Genomic DNA, 12,607 nt, shown 5'->3' with positions numbered 1-12,607 from the left:
TGCAGACAACAAATGTTGTGTACGGTTCATGAAAATAAAGATGAGTCTTCTATTTCCTCATGAAGACCTGATGACTTCTTCCTCCTGGATGTGTTGGGGATGACTCTCTTTTCTCCATCCATTCATTTTCTTTGCCGCTTATCCTCACGAGGGTCACGGGGAGTGCTGGAGTCGATTCCAGCTGTCAACAGGCAGGAGGCAGGGTACACCCCGAACTGGTTGCCAGCCAATCACAGGGGATATTGAGACAAACAGCCACACTCACAATTACACCTTGGGCCAATTTAGAGTGGGATGCGGCAGAAAAAGCCACGCAAGCACGGGGAGAACATGCGAACTGAGTGGATGGCTATATGATTCTCCTTAGTTGCAGCCCTGATGGTGATCAAGGTCTACAAGATGCCCAGTGCAGTTGTTTCCATAGTGTAGTGGTTATCACGTTTGCCTTACACGCAAAAGGTCCCCGGTTCGAGACCGGGTGGAAACAGGTAGTGTTTTGTTGCTTGCTTGTAAGAGAGCTGTTGTCAGAAGGAAGAAAAGAAGGAGGGAACACACAAAAATGAGGAAGGAAGGAAACAAGGTGGGAAGGAAGCAAAGAATGAATTGAGGAAGAAAAACAAGGATAAAATCATGTGAAAAAGGTAAGAAGGAAAAAACATTGGAAGAAGGAAGGGAAGGAACAAAGATAACAATGATTGGAGGAAGCAATGAATGAATGAAGGAGAAAAAGAAGGAAGTAAACAAGGCAGGAAGGAAGGAAGCAGAGGACAAATGAGAACTGCTGTACTGGAAACTACCATGTTGTTTGACTGCAAAAAAAAAAATACATGACACTTTTTGAGAAAAAAAATAATTTCATTCTCATTCAGAAGAAACAAGTTTTGAGGTCTGACTTTCCTTGGAAAGTTAAGTTCAGGCAAAAAACAGAAATCAAAACAAACCTCAAGAGGAATATATGTTGAGACACAAAAACAACAAAATCTTAGTGGCAGTCAGCTGCCTGGACGCTCAGTTTGCTTTTCCGTTCCTTTTTCTTGGTTTCCTGGTCCTCGTGCACTTGAGAGAGTCTGGCTGCAGACCTCACCTCTCAGTCCCCCCACCTCACCTCTCAAGTCCCATCCTGCCGACCCCCAACTGCCATCGTCAGGCAAAGTAGGATCATTTGAAAATTGTGTCCATTTCTGTTCCAGCGTTTAAGGAACTTAGTTGAATATTTTCTAGATAATCTTTAATTTCCAGTTTCAGAGTTAAAGCCATTCATGTACAGCACTGCGCACTTCATTTACACTCTCCTTTCATTCCCGGTTGAAGTGTTTAATTAATTAACTACTTAAAAAGGGAAAAAAGGTAGATGATGATGATAACTCTTAATCTTAAATTAAGAAAAAAAAATACTACTAAAATAATCTACCATTGATGTTTTCATGGCATGGAAGGAAACCAAAATGGTCGGACAAACCCCACGCAGAGATCAAGCGAACTCTTTTTCGTCTGTGGTTCTGAACCGCTGGTCCCCCGAGGAGAATATCGGCTTCCGTTGACCCGGAAAGGGATACACTTTACTGGCATGTGAAATGTGCAATGCACTGTGGGTTTATTATTCATAATCGTTGTAGTCATGGGGTGAAAAAGTGTGCATGTGTGAAAACAAAAGTAGCTCCGGTTTTGCATTCCCGATTATGTGTATGAATGATCCATCCATTTTCTTAGCCACTTATCCCCACAACGGTCACAGGAGTGCTGGAGCCCATCCCAGCTAACACCACACAAAAGACAGCGCACACGATGAGCTGATTGCCAGTCAGTCACAGGGGACAGAATTGGCACCATCACTGAGCAGGAATCAAACCTACGCTACCCACACCAGAGTCAGGTGTGTGTGCGTGTACCATTACACTAACAATGACTTTCAGTCTCATCTGGTTTTTATTTAATTGTGTAAACGCACCTGCCCTTGACTACATGTTTGGCCTCTGGCAGTATTATTTATTGTAAATTGAGCAACATTTCATTCATTTGTTGCTTCCTTAATGTTTGATTAGGATTACATTATTATGTTTTATATACAATGTTACATTGAGGTGTACTCTGGCGGGCTCTGATTTTTTTTTCTTTTTTCTGGGGATCTTGTAACAGGAAACAATTGAGAAACATTGCACAAGACCAACAAGCCAAAGGAGAGCTGATGGGCAGCACGGTACCGCAACTATAAATCATTTGCCTCACGGTTCTGAAGTCCAAGTTTGATTCCCTGTGGAGAGATTTCATGTTCTCCCATTGCCTGTGTAGTGGTTCTGCGTTGTGCATTTTTTTGGATGATTAATGAGACGACACGCACGTTAGCTGGTCTCAACCTGGTTTAATCTTCTCTCTGTATTATAAAAGAGACAGATTCACAGATGTTCACAGATATCTCTTCACAATTACTCTCAAACTCTTCCACTCAGCAGTCTCACAAACAACAAGAAATATATCACAAAAACAAATAACATCTGATTTACATTGCAACAGATGAAAAGAATAGGAAAAAACTTGCATAAACTGGCATAGCTGTTTTGTAAAGGAGACACATTCATGGATGTTCATAGATTTCTCTTGGGAATTACTCTCAAAACTCTGCAACATCAAGAACACGGTCAACACGCGCCTTCTGCTGACACTCATTCACACTGCACAAAACACATGGCCACCTACAAATGATGCACACGGACCTCAACAACGTTTCCACTTCTCCAGCGAGCAAGTTTATGTTTGAAATGAATGAAACACATTCAACACCGTGCCTCTGTGACGACACCCGCTTTGCAAACGTTTTCAACTAATTTATATTCACATTCTACAACAAAACAATGAAAACATGAAGAGAACAAAATGTGTATCTTTCACCAGGAATCTCACATACAGGAGGAAGTATTTCTTCCCACCACACGATAAATATGGCTTCAAAATAAAGCACGCAGCCTACTTTCTGTGTTCCTCAGATCTTCCAACAATTCAAGGGCATTTTCCCCCTACAATGAACATTTTTAACACACAATGACGTTGAAAAGAACAAAAAAGAATAAATGACAGAGAAACTGCTGCCTTTCAAAATAAAACTGCGCTTCCACACCGTGTTCCTATTAGAGCACACGATGATCACACCATTACATAAACTCAATAGTAGGGGATATAATTGGCAATCAAGACAAGTCTCTGACTTGCCTGACCAGTGATTCAGTGTCAAAAAAGTTTGCACAGAATTTGGCTTACAAGTCAGTGAGCAATTTTCTCCTATTTTTGAGGGGAGATTTTTTTTGCACATGAGATGATCAAAACCCTGAATTCATGCAGTTTCTGAACAAAACTTTGGAGGTTCTGCATCTCTGTGCGTCATGGAGACTTGGCTTTGTGGATGAGTTATTGGGTTCGCCATCACGCTCCCTGCCTTCAACCAAGCAAATCTGACAGTATAAGACGATACAAATTGATTCAAAGACGATCTAGAGTCGATACAAGGCACGGTCGAGACAAGATGATAAGGGACAATTTGACAATCCAGCCTTATTAAAAAAACAAAACAAAGCAATACACAACACAGAATGATGCACAAACAAATACTAGAAAACTATATGTGAAACAAGTCTCTTCTGTATGTGAGTGTGTGTGTGCCACACACCCCGTGTTGTGTTTATCAGAACGACCTGGAGGAGAGAATCTGACCACAAACTGAGCAGGGAAAAGGTTTCTCTTCAGTAAGTCTTCTCATTTCATTTGCTATTTTTTAAAACTTTTCCCTCACAGAGAAAATTTGAAGTTAGTGGGACATGTTATATCATGCTTGGACTTTTTATCATGTCGTCATCAGTGAGGAGAGTGTGACATCATGTCATCACGATCTGATACTGGAGCTGCTCATGATCCTCTACAGTCCCTCAGCTTTGCAGTTTTCCACTTTGGCCATTTGGCTCGGGCCACATTTGCTTGAAGTTGAGAGCATTTTGTTAATAAAAGATTCTTAATGGTCGAAAGACATTCATTTCTTTTAATGGGGGGAATGGATTTGATATCCTGTACAAGCAAATTGAGTCATACTTTATTTATTGCTTATTCATTTGTTATTTATTAAGATTGCTGGCATGGTGGATCAGTTGGTAAAACATTGGCCTCACAGTTCTGAGGTCCCGTGTTCAATCCCGGACCCGCCTGTGTGTACTTTCCATGTTCTCTCCCTTCCTGCGTGGATTTTCTCCGGGGACTCCGGTTTCCTCCCACATTCCAAAAACATGTAATATTAATTGGACACTCTAAATTGCTCCTCGTTGTGATTGTGAGTGTGTCTGTTTGTTTCAATGTGCCCTGGGATTGGCTGGCAACCAGTTCAGGGTGTACCCCGCCTCCTGCCTGTTGACAGCTGTGATAGGCTACAGCACTCCCCGCGACCCTTGTGAGGATAAGTGGTGAAGAAAATGGATGAATGGATGGATTTATTAAATATCACAAATACACTTGGCAGTCTACTACCCCAAATTACCCCAAAAAGAAAACAGCTCACTTGAGTTACCAAACACGGTTTTGTTTAATTTGGTATTATATCATACATTGCTGACATATATCATTGCACCACATGAACAACATCGAGTACCCAAAAATTCTGTCAATCACTTATTTAACATGGGGAAAAATCTATTTATTTGACTGTTATCATTAAAATCATATAAACACGGTGGACCACATCTTGCAGGCCTCATGCATGAACCCAAAAACTGTCAACAATCATCACCAAAATTTCCTCTCTACTCTTGGCAACTTCAACCTCCGAAAATATTACAACAATCACCACAATATTTTAGATAATATGGACCAAATAAGGGAAGAACGGTGGTGCACTTGTTGAGCGTTGGCCTGATAGTTCCAAGGGGATGGATTTCAAATCCCAGTACCGGCTGTTTCCAGTCTACATGTTCTCCCCGTGCCTGTGTTGGCTTTCTCCAAATTCTGCCGTTTCCTCCCATGTCCGTAAAACACTAAATTGCCCCTGCACACGTTTGTGAGTGGTTGTGTGCTTCTATGCGCCCTGTGATTGGCTGGCAACCATTTGAGGGTGACCCCTGCCTCCTCCCTGAAGATTGCTGGGATTGGCTTCAACAATAGTCCCATGACCCTTGTGAGGATAAGCGGCTCAGAAAATGGATGGATGTATATACCTTGAATGGCTACCTCGAGAAATATTTAAGATTTTAAAAGGTGAACTTGAGTGGAATTTATGTTCACATTGTCCAGAAATTAGAGCTTTTCGTGTTACGGTGAATTTTTTCAAACAGATATTTTTTAGGGTGAATATTTATTGCACAGAAAATTTCAAGATGTTTTTTTCGTGTTGGATTTCAATGTTTAAAAAAATCCATGTTAAAAATTTGAGTTCAGACTCTAATGGGTTGCCAAATTATTATCCATATTCATGTTTTGTTAATATATTTTTGTAATTTTAAATACTTTCTTGTTCATTTTGTGTTTTCTGGAAGGTTAAAATATTTCAAGATTTGTTATGTTTGACTCTTTGAGGGCACTACAGTTAAATGTAATTCAACCGAGTGTGGTGAGTTGCTGGTCCTGCTGATTGACGGTACATGAGCAACAGTTTCAGTTGTGTAGAACTGGAGTTGTGATGTTCCCCTGATACGTGGGAGGTTCCTGCTTGGACACAAGGCTGCTTGGCCTGCTTTCCAAAAAGAAGAGCCCCACGAAAAGCAAAAGGTGATATTGTGCAACTCCCCGTTGGGGAATCGAACCGCAGTCCTCCCCGTGACAGGCGGAGATACTGTCCCCCATACTAACGAGGAGACTCCTGAACATTTTTCCCTGTGTTTTTTTGGCACTTATGAAACATCTGGTTATGTTTTGCGGCATGTTTTGGTTTTTGACAGAGTTGCAACCAGGCAACAGTTACTCCCCTCATGGAGCTGAAAATGCTCAGTTGGGAGAGCGTTAGGCTGAAGGTCTCAAGGTCCCTGGTTCAATCCCTGGTTTCAGCATTTAGTACAGAATTATGTGCTTTTTTGGCTCTTATGAAACATCTGGTTATGTTTTGCGGGACGTTTTGGTTGTTCGACAGGGTTGCAACCAGGCAACAGTTCCTACCCTCATGGAGCAGAAATAGCTCAGTTGGGAGAGCGTGAGACTGAAGATCTAAAGGTCCCTGGTTCAATCCCTGGTTTCAGCATTTAGTGCAGAATTATGTTTTTTTTTCGGCACTTATTAAACATCTGGTTATGTTTTGCGGAATGTTTTGGTTCTTTGACAGGCAACAGTTCATACCCTCACGGATCTGAAATAGCTCAGTTGGGAGAGCATTAGACTGAAGATCTAAAAGGTCCCTGGTTTCAGCAGTTACTACAGAAGTATGTGCTTTTTTTGTTCTTATAAAACATCTGGTTATGTTTTGTGGCGTGTTTGGGTTCTTTGACGGATTGCAACCAGGCAACAGTTCCTAGCCTCACGGAGCTGAGACAGCTCAGTTGGGAGAGCGATAGACTGAAGATTCAAAGGTACCTGGTTCAATCCCTGTTTTCAGCAGTTACTACACAAGTATGTGCTTTTTTTTGCACTTATTAAACATCTGGTTATGTTTTGCTTCAGCCTAAGTGCAAGGGGGCCACGGTGGAGGTTAGCAGAGGTGGGAGTTCAATTGCAAGCTCTGCGGATGACTATTTGCTTCCGCGGTTGGTGTCTCCCAACATAAGTGGCATGTCCACGTGGCGGAGTGGAAGGCAAGGAAGGTAGAGAAGGTAGAGGGGGTCAAAGGAACGAAGCTCTGGAGTGTGGGGGAGGTGCAAGAGCTGATCCTACTTCCAGCAGAGATGGGAGGCAGGGGAGCAATTCTGGGGGCTTGGGGAGTTTGGAACGAAAGCTACCACCGACAACTGCGAGTTCCATGTTCTGGTTCTGGCAAAGGGGGTGATGGAAAACCTGGCTAGATTGAAGAACTGCACGGCCCCGGGAGCAGACAGGATCAGCAAAAGGGCGCTGTTGCACTGGGACCCCCAGGGTGAGCAACTGGCACGGCTGTTCACGACATGGTTGGTCCGTGGAGTCATTCCCCGGGCTTTCAAGGAGTGCCGGATGCGGCTGTTGCCGAAGTCCAACGATCCGGATGAATTGCGGGATCCAACTGGGTGGCGTCCCGTGACGATAGGATCGGTGGTTCTGAGGCTGTTTGCAAGGTGTATGACGATGAGGCTATCGCGAGCCTGTCCTCTGAACCCCGGACAACGCGGTTTCCTTGCTTACTCGAGTGGGTTTGTGGATAACCTGGTGATCTTGTCCGAGATCATCAGGAACTCGAGGTCTGAGGGGACTCCGCTGGCAGTTGTGTTCGTGGATTTTGCGAAGGCTTTTGATTCCATATCTCACGAGCATATCCTGTGTTCTCTGAGAGAACGCGGTGTCGATGAACATGTTGAGTTAATCCGTAACTCATATGTGGACTGCGTGACCAGGGTATCTTGTGTTGACAGCCAAACACAGGCAATACGCCTACAAGTTGGAGTGAAGCAAGGTGACCCAATGTCCCCACTGCTTTTCAACTTGGCCATGGATCCCCTTATCCATGGGCTCGAACAGGCCAGATCTGGGCTATAATGGGGCGATATGTCTATCGCTACACTAGCCTTCGCTGATGATCTTGTGCTGGTGAGTGGTTCAAAGGAGGGGATGGGGAGGAGTCTGGCGATGCTGGACCACTTCTGCAACTTAACGGGGTTGAAGGTTCAACCCAGGAAGTGCCACGGGTTCTATATGGAGCGAGGAGTGGTGAATGACTGTGAAGCCTGGAGAATTGGTGGAACGCCTATACACATGATTCCTCCGGGTGAATCGCTCATTTACCTAGGAGTGCAAGTAGGACCCGTGCATGGCGTCATAACAACTGACTTAACACCACTGATCCAGAGGTGGATCCAGAATATTGCCGAGGCACCTCTTCAGCCCTCACAGAAGCTGAGGGTTTTAAACTCATTCACCCTCCGGAGGGTTATTTATCAGGCAGATCTCGGTGGAGTGCCGGTTTCCAAGCTAGCTCGGATTGATGGGATCATCCGCCGGGCAGTGAAGCAGTGGCTCCATTTGCCACCGTCCACGTGCAATGGGTTGCTGTATTCACGATGCCGTGACGGCGGCTTGGGCCTCCTGAAGCTCGGCAGACTGATTCCAGCGATTCAAATCAGAAGAATCGCAAAAATGACCAGCTCCACCGACTACTGGACCCATGTCCTGACATCCAGGGGAGTAACACAATCGGATTGGGCAATGTTGTGGGTGAACGCAGGCGGGAATTCGGAGAGTGTGCCTGGAAGGGGCGTGGGGAGTACTCTTCAGGAAGACTCGGGTGGGCCGCTGGTATGTCCAGACTGGCAAAGGGTCGAAAACGTAGTTTGGGCTTCATTGCAGGTACAAGGTGTGGGGGTTGCCAAATTTCGAGGGGACAAAACCAGTAACTCGTGGCTGGCTGATCCGATGGCTGTAGGGTTCCGCCAGAGATATTGGATAGCTGCCCTCTCGTTGAGGGTTGTAGATGAAAATTGTGAATGAAGTGTCCAGTGCTGTAAACAAATGGATTTAATGCTGAATTGGAAATTAAAGATTATTTTAAAAATATTCTACTAAGTTCGTGAAACACTGAAACGGAATTTTCAAATTATTCTACTTTGTTCCCTGCTTGACGGTGGCGCTTGTAGTCTGCAGGATGGGATTTGAGATACGAGGTGGGGGGGGGGGGGGTGCTTAGAGGTGAGATCTGCAGACAGACTCTCTTGAGTGCAAGAGGACCAGGAAATGGTGCAAATGTGCTTGTGTTACGATATGAACAAAAAACAAGTGTGTTCGAGTATTCGTCAATTTATTTATTAAGGACTTAGCCAGGACAAAGCCAGCTCCTACACACAGATGCAACAGTATCTTCCGAGAAGTGGCCAAGGAAAACTCCATCATAACCAAAGAATGTGCCACATCATCACCAAAAACTGTACCTTTGTCCATTTCATCTGCTCACCCCTCCTTTTGACCTTGTGTGTTTTCTAATTAAAAAAAGAGTATGTGAGAGGCTGGTTCAGAACGTGTTTGGAGTCTGTAACTGGCCTGTCTCTCACGTCCTCCTGATCAGAAGAAAGACGACTTCTTGTCTGTTATTTGTGCAATTATTCCAGCAAGTTAGGGATAAACCCAACAAAATGCTCTTTTTGTTCTTCATTTTTGTTTCTTCAGGGTCTCACATGCCCCTCAAACTGTGACATCGCAAAGAGACCCCCAAGTTTTTTTCTAGAACTTGAAAACTGCACTTCTCACAGCCAAAATTAATGAAGAAGCATACTGCAAGAACAAGGCGCACAGAAATGAAAAACATGATCACTTGTCATACTGGCTGTTGAAATTTCTTGAGATCTTATCCTATTTCATTCCCGGGACCCCATTGAGTCCTGCTCTCCTTGAGAAGGATAACCAAAGTACAAAGAAGCTACAAAGAAGAGCACATGACTTCATTCCTTGTCACAAGGGCAACCAGTGTGTTTTAAATGAAGGAGATAATCACATGTCTCATTAATCATTTGGCTGGCACCCAAAACAAGAATCATTTGCCTTCAACCAACACAGAAATGTTCATTGACCCCTTTGTTTGCTACAAGGGCCACCTTGAACCACTTGTAAGCGTAATCCATAATGTGGCACTAGAGATGGAATAGCTGTGCTCCTCCAGGAGTTGAACCCAGGACTTCTCACACCGAAAGCAAGAACCATACCTCCAGACCAACAAGCCACATGTGTCACCACTGCCAAAAAGTTTCGCAGCCCTGGATGGTTGGGTCACCTGCCATCCACCAAACAGTGCCGATCACACTCCTAATCTCCGGCAATCACCCTGAAACCATATCCCCCTTTCTCAACCCTTCCTCTGTGATGCCTGTGGTTCTTGGTATTCCCTGGCTTCAAATTACAAGACCACAGTAGACTGAACCCATTGAACTATCACGAGATGGAGTCCTCGCTGTCGCTGCCACTGCCTGGTTTCTGCTGTGAGAGCCTCCAAAGACGCTCCACCTGCTGTCGACCCAGTGGACCTCTCACAAGTTCCACAAGAATATTGTGACCTACCACAGTTTTCTACCACATTCCTTTTGCTGATTACCACAACTTTGGAAACAGTTGCGCGCAGAGAATATTTTCAAACAATATTTTATTATGGTGGCATTCGAGTCAACATGTCGAATATGACAAGCACCTCATGTACAACAGTTCCTTGATGACAAAAAAACCCAAAAAAAAACTCAGCCGAAGACCACTTCTTCCTGGGAAAACAGTACAGGAGTCTCCTTGTTAGTATAGTGGACAGTATCTCCGTCTATCACGCGGAAGACCGGGGTTCGATTCCCTGATGGGGAGATGGTGTTATACTTTGTTTTTTGTGGGGCTCGTCTTCGCGAAAAACAAACCGAGCAGGTTTGTTTTCAAACAAGGACCTCCACTCACATCAAGCGTATATAACAACTCTAGTTCAACACAGGTGAAATTGTTGCTCGCCCAAGCGCGAATAATACCTCGAGACCACGCGCACATGCGCCACGTGTGCCTCCTCCTCTACTACCATCCCGCAAAGGTTCACAGTTATCTCCTCTGTACCCATCAAACACTGCCGATCCCACTCTTCATCTCCGGCACAAACACCACGAACCATATCACTGTTTGTCACTCCTTCCCTTGAGGTTCTTGGTATTCCCTGGCTTCAAATTACAAGACCACAATAGATGGAAGTGATTTAACTATCACTTGATGGAGTCCTCACAGTCTTTCCCACTGCCTGCTTTCTGCTGCTCCAAAGACGCTCCACCTTTATGTTGTGTATATTTTCGTCAGTCAATAACATATCAGCGGGATCCCACGTTGAGGATTCACAACATTCGGTCCCAATTGAGCAAGATTTAGTTAAGCCCGATCGTCCCTCCGCCAACATGGGTTTTACACATGAACCTCTGCGGCAGAAATATATTCAGCAATAGCCACCCACTCGAGAGGACCATCAAACCAAACTGCTTATCCTCACCAGGGTCACAGGAGTGCTGGAGCCTGCCCCAGCTAAAATTGGGCAAAAGTCATATTGGACTGTGGGCTGGTTGCCAGAGAGTTGCAGGGAACATTGCAACACCACCACTGAGCGGGAATAGAGCCCACACCACTTACAGGAAAGGTTGGTGTGTGCACCACTACACCGTCAGTGACCAGCTGAGAAGCGGCTGTCTTATGTAATCAGCTCGGATATTTTCATGTATTAGAAAAGCTTCTCTTACCAGGAACTGAGCATAAGAGTCTCCTCGTTAGTATAGTGGACAGTATATCCGCCTGTCACGCGGAAGACCGGGGTTCGATTCCCTGACGGGGAGTTAAAGAAAGTTAATTTCAGCTTTTCAAGCGGCTCTTATGAAAGCAAGCAGAGCAGCTTTGTTTCCATACAGGACCTCGAGCATGTGTGACAAATATCACAACTACTGTAGACTGTAACTGTTGCTCGTGTGATGTCTGTCGGCAGAACCACCAAACCACCTTGTTAGCTCACATTGCCGATGGGTTCAGGTGCAGTTCGAAGCGGGCAGGTGTGCAAAACAAATCGTGAAACACTGAACATTCTCGGACAGCATGATGGTGAAACTTGTTGGACTGTTGGCATCACAATTCTTGGGACCGAGGTTCAAAGTAGGACGAGTCGTTATATTCACTTAATCCGTGTGGTTCCTGCTTGGAAACAAAATGCTCAACGTGCTTTCCACAAAGAAAAGCAACAAGGCAGCATTATTTAATATCCATTGATGAATCGAACCCGACTCTCCCACATGACAGGCGTAGATACTGTCCGCTATACTAAAGAGGAGACCCTTAGGATCTTGATCCTGGACAACGGAAGCCAACTGTATGTTCTCACGGGGTGACTGGCTGAGAACCACAGACGAAAAATAGTTGGCATGTTCTGTGAGCGAATTTTTTCTCCGGCCAATCCGGTTTCCTTCCATGCCATGAAAACATCAATGTTAGATCGAGTGAAGTCATCATCATCATCATCATCATCATATTTAAATATTCACTGATTTATAAATAATAGATTGAAACACTTCAACCGGAAATGAAAATTGTAAATGAAGTGTCCAGTGCTGTACACAAATGGATTTAATGCTGAAACCGGAAATTGAAGATTATTTTAAAAATATTCAACTAAGTTCCTTCAATGCTGAAACAGAAACTGACACAATTTCAAAGTATTGTACTTCGTTCCCTGCCTGACGGTGGCAGTTGGGGTCTGCAGGATGGGACTTGAGATGTGAGGTGGGGGGCTGAGAGGTGAGATCTGCAGCCAGACTTTCTGGAGTGCAAGAGGACAAGGAAACCAATTGAAAGAAAGAGCAAACTGAGCGTCCAGGAAACTGTTTGCCACAAAGATTTTGTTGTTTTTGTGTCTCAAGTCAACACTAATCCCAATCCAGTGTTGTTTTGTTTTCATCTTTTTGGTGTCACCTAAATTTGTTATTTCTCTGAAATAGAATTTCATGTTTCATCTTTCAACAGTGCAGTAGTTTCCATAGTGTAGTGG

At 44.4% G+C, this 12,607-nt stretch overlaps 2 non-coding genes across 2 annotated transcripts; both read left to right on the top strand.

The window, feature by feature from the left end:
- The first annotated feature begins 414 nt into the window (after nucleotides 1–414).
- Nucleotides 415–487, top strand: trnav-uac (transfer RNA valine (anticodon UAC)). The gene has a single exon. It is a non-coding gene; the product is annotated as a tRNA-Val (tRNA).
- A 10,849-nt stretch (nucleotides 488–11,336) lies between these two features.
- trnad-guc (transfer RNA aspartic acid (anticodon GUC)) lies at nucleotides 11,337–11,408 on the top strand. The gene has a single exon. It is a non-coding gene; the product is annotated as a tRNA-Asp (tRNA).
- The last annotated feature ends 1,199 nt before the right edge of the window (nucleotides 11,409–12,607 follow it).

Source organism: Syngnathoides biaculeatus, chromosome 20, assembly GCF_019802595.1.
Source record: "Syngnathoides biaculeatus isolate LvHL_M chromosome 20, ASM1980259v1, whole genome shotgun sequence".
In the NCBI taxonomy this organism is placed as follows: Eukaryota; Metazoa; Chordata; class Actinopteri; order Syngnathiformes; family Syngnathidae; genus Syngnathoides; species Syngnathoides biaculeatus.
Note: the sequence above shows the minus strand (reverse complement) of the source record. Positions and strands in the feature narration are given on the sequence as shown.